A 15,113-nucleotide genomic window follows, 5' to 3' on the forward strand; every position below is an offset into this window, starting at 1 on the left:
ACTACTCTAACACAGACCGGTCCCCCACATTCAACCTTCCTGTAATGTTGGAGTGATTCAAATCTCTGCTGTCTCATTTCTAGTGTTATTGGCCCAAAGTGCATCACAGGTGCTAAAAAGATACATCAACAGATCTGTTAAAAGACTATCCAATTTAGCATCGTGATAGTACCATACAGCATGATAAGTTTTTCTCAAAGTGAGAATGGGACCTACTTTCCACAGGACTGTACAGTAGTTACTCTCACCGAATGCTGTTCTGGATAAACGCTGAGGATGAGCTAACATAGGTTTTCCCCTCCCTCTCTCGCACTGTTCTTCCTCATCCCTGTTGTACCATTTTGTTTCTATGTCTCCTGTACACTCAAACATGTCTGTGTAGCTCCTTGAAAAGATAACTTTAATAAAACTTCAAGTATATATTTTTTTTCTTCATGCAGCAAGTCATATGTGTATTGTCTCCTCTTTTCTTGCACTCGCAAAATCCTGCTGAGAAGAAAATGCCAGTTGCTGAAGGAACATTCGCAACAGTGGGATTCAAACCCACATCAATGAAAAGACTGGAGTCTTAATTCAGCACCTTAAGACTGTTCAGCCACAGTAACTGACAAGTCGTGGTCATCCTTATTGTCTTCAATGATGATGTCGCTGCACCAAATTTTAGTCATGGAGCAGGAGAGGCCTCGAGACTGCATTACCATTTCTTAAATCTCTAACAACCTCAACCTCAACACCATTTTTGCCTCAAATCCCTGCAGAGTCTCCAATTTCTCTCAGGTTACCTCTCATGCTTTTCTCTTCTCAAGAAAAGAACTTCTTGCTGTTTAACAGAAAGTGTGAAAGAAACATAGGAGGTCTGGCAATGAGACAAGTGAAATCATGTTAGTTTCAAGATATTTGCACTATTTCTTTCTCTCCGCAGGAATGGCTTCACTAACATCCTACATAATTGTTAAAAATTGTAACAACTATGTAGCAATTAAAGCTAAAATTCGATCTTCTCTCTTAATCATTTGCAGCACCCGCAGAGGACTTTAGACCCATTTCTGTCCTTTTCCATACCCATCCTGAATCGAAAAGAGCGAAAATAACAGACCTGCTGAATTTATCCAGCACATTTTCTGGACATTTTGGGTTTCTAAATTAATTCCCTCAATGTGTCAAATGTCTTAAATGCTTGCTCACAAGGTCTTCGTATCTGCTATTTAAATAGTGCACTGTGAACACTTCAATCATCCATTTTATATGAAACAAGCACACAGTAACTGAACCGTCTTCACGCAAAAATACAAAAATGTATTTCCTTTCTCATCTTTTAAGCCCGTTTGGTTTTTTGTACCATTTAATATGAAGTCTTACAACTGCACCAGAAACCTCTGGTTAAAAAGATTCTGAAAATGTAGTCCGTAACATGAGAATTGGCAAAAGTTGTTGACACACAGAAGAAAGAAAATGTTGTGTGAGATTCAGCAAATAAAGGAACATTTCTTAGACTGTAGCTGAAAAAAATTGGTTTATTGAAACAGACTTTTTCACCATTCGACCGAGTGACTGGAGTTATACAGGGCACTTAAAGATGAGGGCAACAACATCACGAAATTAATTTTGAATGTTAAATCCTGGAGCAAGTACTGAAAATGGATTGCAATGTGAATGAGAAGAATACATTGGAACCTTGGGATTTTCTAAAGCAGTTACCTTTTACTTCCTTGGACTGCAGCGGCGTCAGTGAAAAACCCATTTGTCACCTTATAAAGCAGGATTTGAACATTGACTGTGGAAGGCCAAGTTAACTCAGTTGTTGGAACATACGCTGTTTAAGTGCAGAGTTGTGAGTATGAGCCCAACACTGGGCACCACCTGTTTATTTAGTATTTTCCCTTTGCAAATTCCCTTCCTCCAGCTATTCTTGATGACCCTTACATCCCATGAATCAGCTTAGCGAATCTCTTTTGCACCGCATTCAACGCCAGCATATCCTTTCTTAAATACGAGTAGCTAAACCAATATGGCTTCACCAACATCCAATACAGTTGTTACAAGATGTCCCGATCCTCAAAACACTAACACCTCGCAGTTAAGGCCAAAATTCCATTTACTTTCTTCATAACTTCAGCATCAGTTTAGGACTTTAGACCCATCCTTGTCCTTTTTCACACAAATCCTGAATCGAATAGTTATAATAACTACCTGCAAAATGCTATCCCACTGAAACTTCAACCACTTGCTCAACTTTGTAACCTAAAGTCAAGTCCAGGACCTTCCCCTTCCTTGTTGGGACTTCTACTTAGTGGCTGAAAAAATGCTCTCCTGGATGTATTTTAAAAATTCTGATAAATCCTTCACATTATGACGACTCCATTAATGTTGAGGAAGTTGAAAGTCTCTGCTACCATAATCCTGCTACTTCTACACTTTCTCAAAATCTGTCTCCTTATTTATTTAAAGGGGTTTTCAAAAATGTCACCTGTCCTTATTGCTATATAGATTCCTGAAGCAAAATAACAATATTTCCTCCTCCTTTACCACCTCCACTGCCTTGCATGAAGGCCCTGTATCCTGGAATACTGAGCTGCTAACCATGTCCAAGTGACAGCAATGGCTTTATGACCCCACTAATTTGTATCCTCAAATCATCTGCCTTATTCATCTGACTCCAAGCATTAAATACCATTCACCCGTGGCAAACTCTCTTATATCTTAATTGCCCAATGACAATGCCTTCCAGACTCTCTTGTTTCTTCTCTTTTTGGCCATTATTATTTTTGAACATTCTCTGGATTTCAGCCCACTGCTAAACTTTTTACATGACCCCCAACAGTACTGGAAACCCATCCCCAGCTCCCACAAGGATGCAGTTCCCATTCCAGTTTAGGTGTAACCGCTGTGTGTAATTCTACTCTTCCTGCTGAAGGACGGATGTTGTAAAACTTCAAAAGGTTCAGAAAAGAATTGTAATGGTTATTATTGTAATAGTGTACCATTAGTACACTAAGTTTCAAGCATTTTGGGATGACTCGGTTCCCAGTTGCTCATATGAAATGTACTGACTGTCATTGAGTGAAAAATAAAAACCACAGGTTCCTCGCACTTGTTGGAGGTGAGGATAGAGGAGATAGGCTCTCCATCTCCCCTTTCAAAATAAATTAGTCTGCTTTTGAGATAAAGATCCAATGCACAGTAGTTTTAATAAAATTTATATCATTTTTTCTCCCAACAAGGTAACCAGACATGTGGTGTTTTCAAACATCATGAGAAACAAGCCCAGATAACATGACTTGAATACAGATAATACGAGCAACAAAAATTCCTACAGATTCTTGGGAACTCATTGGTGTTTAACCACAGTGGCTCAGCGGTTAGCACTGCTGCCTCACAGTGCCAGGGACCTGGATTTGATTCCACCCTTGGGCAACCGAGTGTGTGGTTGTTGGCATATTCTCCCTGTGGCTGCGTGGGTTTCCTCTAGGTGCTCTGGTTTCCTCCCACGTGCTGGTTAGTGGATTCGCCAAGCTAAATTGCCCAGAGTGTTCAGTGATGCGTACATTAGGTGGGCTACGGGGAGATGTGTCTGGGTGGGATGCTCTGAGGTTTTGTGTGGAATTCTTGGGCCGAAGGGCCTGTTTCCATACTGTAGGAATACTCCGAATTCTATGAAAACCCGTCCTAATGAACTAGGGAATCCCTTTTCACACACTGCGGGTGGATTGTCTTTACCCAGTGTGAATGTGTTGATCTACAGCAATAAAACGTTATCATTTTCAAAACCTACTCTACAGTTACGTATTTGTTATTGAGATTAATGCGAAAGGACTAATAAATTAAACGCCATTTATTTCAATGCCAGAGGCCTAACAGCTAAGGCAGAGGAACTCAGGGCAAGATTGGAAACATGAAACTGGGTTATCATTGCAATTACAGAGGCAAGGCTCAGAGGTGGACAGGGCTGCCAGCTTAATGTTCTAAGATATAGTTCCTATAGAAAGGATAGAAAGTCGAAGGGGGAGGGGGAAGCAAAGCAAGAGAGGAGGGAAAAGTGGCATTTTTGAGCAAGGATAACATTACGGCGTTACTTAGGCAGGATATATCTGAGAATACATCCAGGGAAGTTATTTGGGTGGAACTGAGAAATAAGAAAGGGATGATCACCTTATTGGGATTATACTATAGCCACCCCCATTAGTCAGCAGGAATCTGACAAATAATTTTGAAAGAAGTTATCTGGAAGAATAACAGGGTGGTGATGGAAGGGATTTTAACTTTCCAAACAGACTGGGAATTCCATGGTCTAAAAGGCTTGGATGGAGCGGAGTTTGCTGAGAGTGTAGAGGAAAATGTTCTGATTCAGTATGTGATGTACCGACTACAGAAGGTGCAAAACTTGACCTGCTGTTGGCAAATAAAGCAGGACAGGTGACTAGGGTATCAGCAGGGGAGGACTTTGGGGCCAGTGACCATAATTCTATTAGTTTTAAAATAGTGATGGAAAAGAGTAGACCGGATCTGAAAGTTAAAGCTCTATATTGGAGGAAGGCCAATTTTAATGGTATTACACAAGAGCTTTCAAAAGTTGATTGGGGCAGATGTTCGCAGGTAAAACAGAAAGTTAGAAAGTGGGAAGCCTTCAAAAAAAAAAGAGATAACGAGAGTTCAGGGACAGTATACTCCTGTTCGGGTGAAGGACAATGCTGGTAGGTATAGGGAATTCTGGATGACGAGAGAAATCAAGGTTTTGGTCAAGAAAAACGAGGAAGGACATGTCAGGTATAGACAGCAGAGATCGAGTGAATGCTTACAAGAGTATAATGACAATAGTATACTTAAGAGGGAAATTAGTAGGGCAAAAAGGGAACATGAGGTAACTTAGGCAAATAGTATTAAGGAAAATCCAGTGGGATTCTACAAATAGATTAAGAACAAAAAGGATAACGATGGAGAGACAGGGCCCCTTAAAAAGCAGCAATGCCTCCTATGTGTGGAATTGCAAGAAATGGGGAATATAATAAAACAAGTATTATGCATCAGTATTTACTACAGAAAAGGATATGGAAGATATGGACTGTGGGGAAATAAATAGCAACATCTTGAAAATTATCCATATTACAGAGGTAGTGATGCTTAAAACGTATAAAAGTGGATAAGTTCCTGGGACCTGATCAGGTGTATCCGAGAACTCGGAGGGAAGCTAGGCAAGTGATTGCTGGGCCCCTTGCTGAGATATTTGTATCATCGATAGTCACAGGTGAGGGACCAGAAGTTGGCTAATGTGGTGCCACTATTTAAGAAAGGTGGTAAGGAAAAGCCAGGGAACTATAGGCCAGTGAGCCTGATATTAGTGGTGGGAAAGTCGTTCTAGGAATCCTGAGGGATAGTACTTGAAATATTTGGAAAGGGAAGGACTGATTAGGGATAATCAACATGGCTGTGTGTGTGGGAAATCATGTCTCACTGACTTGATTTTTTTTGATGCAGGAACAAAGAGGATTGAGTAGCGCAAAGAGGTGGATGTGTTCTATATGGATGTCACTAAGGCGTTTGACAAGGTTCCTCATAGTAGACTGATTAGCAAGGTCAGATCACATGGAATACAGAGAGAACCAGTCATTTGGAAACAGATCTGACTTGAAGGTAGAAGACGGAGTGCTGGTGGAGGGTTGCTTTGTCGACTGGAGGCCTGTGACCAGTGGTGTGTCATTTATAAAGATGATTTGGATGTGAATGTAGGAGTTATAGTTACTAAGTACCAATCCTTGCAGCATACTGCAGGTCAAAGGCCTTTCCAAATGGCCAGCTCTCCCTGGATTCCATGTGATCTAACCTTGTTAATCAGTCGACCATGAGGAATATCGAAAACATCCACCGGTCTGCCATCAATCTTGTTTCTAACTTCTTCAAAAAAACTCAATCAAGTTAGTAAGGCATAATTTCCTATGGACAAAGCCATGTCAACTATTCCCCATTCAGTCCACGCTTTCCAAATATATGTTAATCCTATCCCTCAGAATTCCCTCCAACAACTTACCCACAACTGACGTCAGGCTCACTAAAAGTTTATTGTTCCCTGGTTTTATGTTACCACCTTTCTTAAACAATGGCACCAGATTAGCCAACCTCCAGTGTAACAGCTCACCTATGACTGTCAATGGTGCAAATATCTGAGCAAGGGGCCCAATCGCAAGCTTAGCTTCCCGCAAAGTTCGAGAATACACCTGAAGAGGTCCTGGGGATTTATCCACCTTTATGCTCTGTATGGCATCCAGCACCACCTCCTCTACAACATGGAGCTTTTCAAGATACACATTCATTTCTCGAAGTTCTTTAGCTTTTGTATCCTTTATCACAGTAAATACTGATGTAAAATACTTTTTTGTATCTCACCCATCTCGTGCATTCCCACACATAGGCGGTCTTACTGTGCTTTTAAGAAGCATAGTAGTGTCAAAATTGGCCTCATTTAAAACTTTGACTCTTCGACCAAAGTCTATCCTTTTCCATAATTATTTTAAAACTAATAGAGATATAATCATAGGCCCCAAAATATTGTCCCCCCTGCTGACCCCTCAGTCACCTGCCCTACCTTATTTCCCAAGAGAAGATCAAGTTTTGAGCAGGGACTAATGACACCAGTACAAACAGCCCAAAGATCAAAGTTCATTCCTTGATTTAAGGGCAAAATCCTTCAAATGTGGTTGTGGTGAACTTGCTGGTGTGTTAACAGTTGGGATGATTGAGTGAATCCCTTTCCACACATAGAACAAGTGAATGGTCTGTCCCCAGAGTGAACTCGCTGGTGTCTCAGCAGGTTGGTTGAGTGAGCAAATCCCTTCCCATACTCGGAACATGTGAACAGTCTCTCCCCACTGTGAACTCGTTGGTGTTTCAGCAGGTTGCTTGACTGAGTGAATCCCAGCCCACAATCAGAGCAAATGAACAGTTTCTCCCCAGTGTGACTGCGTTGGTGCATTTCCAGCTGGGATGGGTAAATAAATCCCTTCCCACAATCCCCACATTTCCACAGTCTCTCCCCAGTGTGACCGTGCTGGTGTTTGGGCATTTCAGATGAATCTTCACAGAATCTTCGACACACAGACAATACGCATTTCTCCCTGGTGTGAACAGTGCTTCTTCCTTTAATGTTCAAAATCCTGAGATAATTAGGTTACGACAAACAGATTGAGTGTCAGATCTGGATGTGGTTTTGTTTGATTTCTCTGAATGCAATCACAATTTCAAACTGAAGAAAAAAAAAGTAGAGAGAGAGAGAGAAACCAGAAGAACACACACAAAGATTGTCAAACTCAGAAATTAATCTGATCAATTGTGGATGCAACACTGAGGGGCACTGCTGGATTATCAGTAAAACTGAACTGGTTCATTAAATGTCCTTCAGGGAAGGGAAACAGTCAGCGTTTGCCCAAAACTACAAAAAGAGATAGAGTTTGGACAGACATGAAGGGCAGGCATTTTATTCATCTGAAAATGAATCCAATTCCTGTTTTCTCTCCATACCCTCTGATCCTTCTGAAGGACTAAGATGCAGAAAAATACCTGAAATCTGAAATAAAAACAGAAAATGATAGAGATACTCAGCAGATCTGGCAGCATCTGAAATGGTGATAGATGCAGGAACCATTGCAATCTTGAAGAAGTGTTGAGATGATCATCCACTGCACCAAAATACAGGTTACACACCGAGTGCCAGAAAACGGGCCTAGCTTCAATAGGTGCTTGGTGGCCAGCACCGATACAATGGGGACATTGTTGAACACAATGTTACCCGAGTGTCTGACCCCATTTAGTTCCGTGTTTCTCTCCTATTCTCTTTTCGGAAACAGGCAGCAGCAAGTAGTGAAGAATGCAAATGATATTTCGGCCTTCATTGTGAGAGGATTCGAGTACAGGAAGAGGGATATCTTTCTATAAGGGCCTTGGTGAGACCACACCTGGAGTCGTGTGCACCTTTGTTCTCCTTTCCAGAGGAAGGATGGCCTGGCTACTGAATGATCGGAAAGAAGGTTCACCAGGCCAATTCCTGGGATCACAGGACTGATGTATGAAAAGAGATTTGATCTTGATTAATCCTTCTTTCTTTTAATCTTTCAGCCACCGACAACATCATGAACTAATTTCAAATCCCATTTGCTGATTTGAGTCTTTTACTGCTAAAGCTATACTTGGGTTCCCATTCCCCTGTCATACGAGTTTAAATCCTCACCAGTGGAACTAGCAAAAGCATCAACAAGAATATCTGTCCCAGCTCTGCCCAGGACAATTGTTCAAGCTTGTGCATGTCCCACCTTCCCCAGAAACAAACAAACAGTCTCAATGCCTCAGGAATCCAAACCTTTTAAGTTATAGCTCCAGCCATGCACTCATCTCATCTGTCCTCTTATGCTTTTACTAGCACGTGCATTGTAGCAGCTCACACTGTTACGGGATTAGATCACAAAAGGTCCTGTGGGGGGTATAAAAGAGTCCTGTTGAGAAGGAACATTAGGGAATTTACTTGGGTTTCTGTAAACAGACAGTTCAAAACACATAAGCATTTTAACAAGAGGCAGTTTTTAAAGGCCTGGTTCAGCCACAATCACAAGTTTGTTACTTAATAAAAAGTAGAAGCAAAAGTCTGATCCTACAGCATTCTGAACTGTTTAGGTAATTGTAACCAGAAATGCAAACAACCAATTAACGTGAAAGGGTTAGCTGAATTCCTAGAGCAAATGTTTGTCAGCAATAAAAGCAGCTCACTGTATCATTATGGAAGGAAAAGCAATAAATGGTGTAAACACAACCTCGAAAAGACCAACAACATAGGAAGGGGCAAAGGAAGATTATAAAGAGAGAAGTCAGGGCTGCAGAGAGATAAAACAATTGAAATGTAGATACGGATAATTTGAATAAATTCTTACATCCAAAGATCAAGGGAAGAGTGACAAAGATAGATTACAAAATCCGAAATGAAGATATGGTTAGTGCCTTAGTTATTTGTGAAATCTGAACAAATTTTGTTTCATGGCTTGGTAAAGCTCTAAAGTGACTGAATTTCACACTCAGTGGAACTGGAATAGATGCTTTTTATTAAAACAAGAAAGTAATAATGGAAAGCGCTTAGAGTAGAAAATGAAACTTCAGTTTAAAAATCATTTACAGAATGCAAATCGTTGGGATTGTAAACTGCAGCAGCAAGTCAGAAACACTGTTTGATCTTTTAAGCTGAAGTAAGAGAGGGATTTTTCCACAATTTGTCAACTGTATTACAAATTGTAGTCACTTTATATCAGAGTTGAGTTTAAAAGACTTAATCACAATTCCTAACAATCCACACTACAGTTAGTAGAGAATTTGGAAAAGTTCTTAGTGATAAGATACCATTTTGGTTTTTGGCAAAAAAATGTGGTGCAGCTGGCAAATGTCTGAGGAGGAATATAACTGTCAAAAGCATTGTAAGGTCCCAAAGACAGACGAAGTAGTTTTCGAGCTAACCTCAGGAGATTATAGAAGGGTTTAGGACTGAACATAGTGTTGTCCACGATTGTTTGAACATACGACATAGAACATTACAGCACAGTACAGGCCCTTCGGCCCTTGATGTTGTGCCGACCTGTCATACCGATCTCAAGCCCGTCTAACCTACACTATTCCATGTACGTCCATATGCTTGTCCAATGACACCCTAAATGTACCTAAAGTTGGCAAATCTACTACCGTTGCAGGCAAAGCGTTCCATTCCCTTACTACTCTCTGAGTAAAGAAACTACCTCTGGCATCTGTCCTATATCTTTCACCCCTCAATTTAAAGCTATGCCCCCTCGTACTCGCCGTCACCATCCTAGGAAAATGGTTTGCTTACTGGATTGGGTATATTGATTTGGGGTGTGTGGCTAACAATGACAACAATATTGCATGTAAATAACACCTAGCGAATGGAATAAAAATATCACAATCAGCCAGGGAAAGTTTGAGTGTCACTGTCCACTCTTCCAATCTGAGCTGTATTTAAGAGGGGAATTAGGCCTCATGTGAAAGCCAGGTTTGGAGTGGACTCTGGCCTCTCCCACACATGCGGTAACAGAGCTCTGAATAAAGGTCACTTGTACAACTGAACACAACACAAACTTCTCCCGACAACAATGTGGCACTGGGTGTAAGCTTGACAATACTACATTTGAGATCTCGTATTTTAGTGTATCTCTTAACTTCCTATCTTCAGCTTTCAGGTCCTCCTCCCTTGGTTTTCCTATGTCACTGGTACAATCGGATGTTCACCCTCCCACTCCAGAATGTCCTGAAGCTGCTCCGTGTCATCGCTAATCCTGGCACCAGGGAGGCAACATACCATCCTGGATTCATGTCTCTCTCTATCCCTTACTATTGAATCCCCTGTCTCTACAGTCATATTTATCGTTTCCCTCCCCTTCTATGCAGCGGAGTTACTCCGAGTGCCATGAACCCGACTGATGCTGCTTCCCGAGTGGCCACCCCAACATCCCCCACCTCTCTCCCCCCCAACTGAACAGTACCCAAAACAGTATATCTATTTGAGGGAGATGACTCCAGCACTTCCTTTCTGAGCCTTTTACTTGTCTGATAGTCACCCATTCCCTTGCTGTCTGTGTAATCTTCACCTGCTGCGTGACCAGTCTGTTGAGAATGCGACCACAACCTTCTCAGTTACCATGGATGCTCCATACTGACTGCACCCACAGCTCAAGCTCTGAAAAGCAGTTAACCAGTAGCTGCAGATGGACACACTTCCTGCACAAATAGCCAATAGGGACACTGGTAATGTCCCAGAGTTTAATGCGGAAAACTGTGAGGTGATTCACATTGGAAGGAGTAACAGGAATACAGAGTACTGGGCTAATGGTAAGATTCTTGATAGTGTGGATGAGCAAAGAGATCTCGGTGTCCATGTACATAGATCCCTGAAAGTTTCCACAAGTTGATAGGGTTGTTAAGAAGGTGTACAATGTGTTCGTTTTTACTGATAGAGGGATTGCGTTTCAGAACCATGAGGTCATATTGCAGCGGTACGAAACTCTGGTGCGGCCGCACTCGGAGTTCTGGTCACCGCATTGCACGAAGGATGTGCAAGCATTGGAATGGGTGCACAGGAGATTTACCAGAATGTTGCCTGGTATCGAGGGAAGGTCTTATGAGGAAAGGTTGAGGGACTTTAGGCTGTTTTCGTCAGAGAGAAGAAGGTTCAGAGGTGACCTAATAGAGACATACAAGATGATATGAGGATTAGATAGGGTGGACACTGAGGTCCTTTTTCCTCAGATGGAGCTGGCTAGCACGAGGGGATATAGCTTTAGATTGACGGGTCATAGATATCGGACAGATGTCAGAGGTAGGTTCTTTACTCAGGGTAATAAGGGCGTGCAATGCCCTGCCTGCAACAGTAGTAGACTCGCCAAGTTTAAGGGCATTTAAGTGGTCTTTGGATAAACATATGGATGATAATGGAATAGTGTGGGTTAAATGGGCTTCAGTGTGGTTTCACAGGTCGACACAACATCAAGAGCCTATGTTCTATTGTGCAAGAGGAGCACATCACAGGTGTGATGTCTTCTGTTTTGACTTCTCTCCAGATTAAGCCAGTTTCTGCCTTAAAAAGAATTTAATTAAGCTAGGTCCTCCCCCTTCATTTCAAACATTACTATTATAAACCTAAAGCCCCTAACTTTATTTAAGCTAATATATACTTTAAAAACTGTAAGAAAATTCTTTACAGTATCAAATATCAATTGGCTGTTTCCATTAGGACTGAGAGACTTTCTGAACTGCCCAAACTGAGACTGAGCATCACACTCAATCTTTCAGTTTCACTTTCTGTTTCACCCAACTCCAAAGCACTCTCATTTAGCCAAGCAGCACTCACAGTGCAGCCTTTTCATTTTCATTGTATGCTCACACCCACTCTGATCTCAGCCTCCCATACTGTTTCAATGCAGCTCAATGGAAGCTCAGGGAACAGCATCTTCACGTTAAATGCAGTAATTTATAAACCTCAGGAATCAACACAGACTTCAGCAGTTTCAGGATCAATGGAGTTGTCAGGAAATGGAAGATTCCACCTGGAGGGGTGCTGGAATTTGTGCCCATCAGGAATTTTAAAAGGAAGTTTGCAGGTATTCAAGAATGAAAAATGTATAGACTAAAATCATGAAGTGGGCGATTGGGACTAAATATGACAGTTCTTTCAAAGAGACGAGGTGTTGTTTGGACAAATCTACCCCTCTCAGGCCAATATCTCCTTTCTCAGCTGCAGGGTATAGAACTGAACACTTATCCCAGAGGTGATCAAACCAAAAATTTGAATATCCTGCTTTCAAGTTACAAACTTACCAGGAGTATTCTCCCATGCATAAAATGGTTAAACCTCTTTCCTTTCACTGTTAAGTGTCAATGATACTCAGATCCTGATCACTCCGCTTAATGGAGAACTTGCATTGGGATCCTGGTTTGCAAATTATTCTCAATAAATATCCTGTAAAGCAAATCCACAAGAGACAAATAACGGTCAGGCCTGGACAGAAATCCAGAAAACACAAGATTGTCTGGAAAAGGCAAACATTTCTCTTGGTTTCTGTTAGTTATGTATAAATCCTCCTCTTAAAAGCACCCTGCTCCCCCACACAGAAAGATGCAGAGGTAAAATACACCCATTATTACAGACTGAGGAAGTCAGACATTAATAAATTTGACGAGGGAGCACAAGGGGACTCAGAGCACTTTCAGTGATTTGATCCCAATCATATGAATACTGGGCAAACGGATATGCTTTAATAGATCATAATATTTAAAGCAGGACTTCCTACAGTGAGAGTGCAACAGGTAACATGAAGTTCTAAGCAAGGATTAGCGGATCCGAAACGTTATTTTTTTTCCTTTCACAGATGCTACCAAACCTACTGAGCTTTTCCAGCAACTTTGTTTTTGAACATGCAGTTCTGAACACGTTTTCGGCATTTCTCCTCCATTAAATATCTAACGGATAACTTGCAGCAATTTATACTGCCTGAAGCCAGTACTCCGCCAGCGTCAAAGGTCCTTCCCAGGAAATACACGCCGTGTCTCACAGTCTGGGAAAGAAGTCCAGAAAAACAAAAACAAAAACAAACATTTCTCTTGTCTTAATCTCCCCTCCCAAGCAAGAAAGGCTGCGCTTGCGTTCCACTGCAGGTTGCCACCTATAAATATGGCGATCCGGCATGAGTCCCGAAGATCACTGCCCCTAATAAAGATGGTGGCAATTACCTCTGCCTATCGCAGCCTCAGGTCCGTAGCAGTTTTTCCGTTTGCTGCAAAAAACGGGGCCGGCATGTTAAAATTTGTTTTCTGACATGCATCAACGGCTAATAAAGCCTCTCAGTCAATACCGAAAGTATTTCCCTCCCGTTTTTTTGCAGCTTTCCTTTTTATCCCGTGTACTGTACCTTCCGAAAGCAGCTAACCCTCATTCGCAGAGATATTGCGCCCGCGGACAGAGGCGATCACATGATTTTCACACAGACAAACATCTCACTCGCTCTGATTGGCTGGAGGGTAGGCCGCTTCCATTGGCCCCGCCCCGTGCTCCGATTGAACCAAAGCTGACATCGCTCACAGGGAGATAGCAATAGCTGCAGGTGTTGGAGTCACAGATGACAGTGTGGAGCTGGAGGAACACAGCGAGCCAGGCACCATCAGAGGAGCAGGAAAGTTGATGGTTCAGGACCCTTCTTCAGAAATGGGGGAGGGGACGGGAACTGAAACATAAACAGAGTGGGGGCTGGGGAAGGTAGGTGGGAAGGTGATAGGTGAGTGCAGGTCGTCAGTGGTGAAGATTTTTCCTGCTGTTCATTAGCTCTGTGAGTGATGGTGAGGGTTCATCCCGAGATGGGGAAAAAAAGGGCCATTCCTGATTCTCCTAATGTACGGCAAAACAGCTTGTATTTTATGGAAACTTTTACTCTGTCATTTTCCTCGATGTTTTGGCTGTTTCAGAGACTTGGATAGAGCAGGGTCAGGAATGGATGTTGCAAGTTCCAGGGTTTAGATCTTTCATTAAGGTCAGGGAAGATGGTAAAAGAGGGTGAGGTGTGGCTTTGTTAGCCAAGGACAGTACAACGGTGGCTGAAAGAACTTTTGATGAGGTGGTATGGGCTGAGAGCAGAAACAGGAGAGGAGAGGTCGCACTGCTGGGAGTTTTTTATAGGCCCCTGCAAAGTTCCAGGGATGTGGAAGAGTGGATTGGCAAAATGATTCTGGGCAGGAGTGAAAAGAACAGGGTGGTCATTATGGCAGCTATTAACTTCCCTAACATTGAATGGAAATGCTATAACTCTAGTATGTCGGATGCATCAGTTTTTGTCCAATGTGTGCAGGAGGGTTTCCTGACTCGGTATGTCGAAGGGCCGACGAGAGGGGAGGCCACACTGGATCTGGTACTTGGTAATGAACCAGGCCAGGTGTTTGATTTAGTGGTAGGTGAGCACTTTGGACAGAGTGACCATAATTTGGTTATGTTTACTGTAGCAATGGAAAGGGTTAGGAATATGCCACAGGGCAAGAGTTATAGATGGGGGAAGGGCAATTATAATGTGATTAGGCAAGATTTAGGAGGCATAGAATGGGTTAGCAAAATGCAAGGGATGGGGACAATCAAAATGTGGAGCTGGTTTATGGAACAGATATTGCTGTCCTTAATAAGTATGTCCCTGTCAGGCAGGGAGGGAGCGATAAGGTAAGGGAACTGTGGTTTACAAAAGAAATTGTATCTCTTGTTAAGCAGAAGAGGGAGGCATATGTGACGATGAGACAAGATGATTCAGATGAGGCGATGGAGAGTTACAGATGAGCTAGTAAGGATTTAAAGAGAGAGTTAAGAAGAGCAAGGAAGGGACATGAGCAGACATTGGCAGGTAGAATAAAGGAGAACCCTAAAGCGTTCTATAGGTATGTGAAGAATAATACGATGTCTCGGGTAGGAATAGGGCCAGTCAAAGACAGAAGTGGGAAGTTGTGTGTGGACCCTGTGGAGATTGGAGAGGTGCTAAATGCTTATTTCTCATCTGTTTTCACTGAGGAACAGGAGAATATTGTAGAGGAGGTGACTGAGTTACGGG

The 15,113-nt window shown here is 42.2% G+C and overlaps 1 long non-coding RNA gene across 3 annotated transcripts; it reads right to left on the reverse strand.

The window, feature by feature from the left end:
• Positions 1-1,498: 1,498 nt before the first annotated feature.
• On the reverse strand, positions 1,499-13,556 carry LOC132209192 (uncharacterized). 3 transcript variants are annotated; one of them, XR_009445291.1, is made up of 4 exons: positions 13,443-13,556; positions 13,264-13,307; positions 12,352-12,493; positions 1,499-8,455 (listed from the first exon to the last, which is right to left on the reverse strand). It is a non-coding gene; the product is annotated as an uncharacterized LOC132209192 (long non-coding RNA). The 3 variants fall into 3 exon arrangements; XR_009445290.1 differs by having other exon boundaries at positions 12,919-13,307; XR_009445289.1 differs by having other exon boundaries at positions 12,352-13,307.
• Positions 13,557-15,113: the final 1,557 nt, after the last annotated feature.

Source organism: Stegostoma tigrinum, unplaced genomic scaffold (genome assembly GCF_030684315.1).
Source record: "Stegostoma tigrinum isolate sSteTig4 unplaced genomic scaffold, sSteTig4.hap1 scaffold_70, whole genome shotgun sequence".
Lineage (NCBI taxonomy): Eukaryota > Metazoa > Chordata > Chondrichthyes > Orectolobiformes > Stegostomatidae > Stegostoma > Stegostoma tigrinum.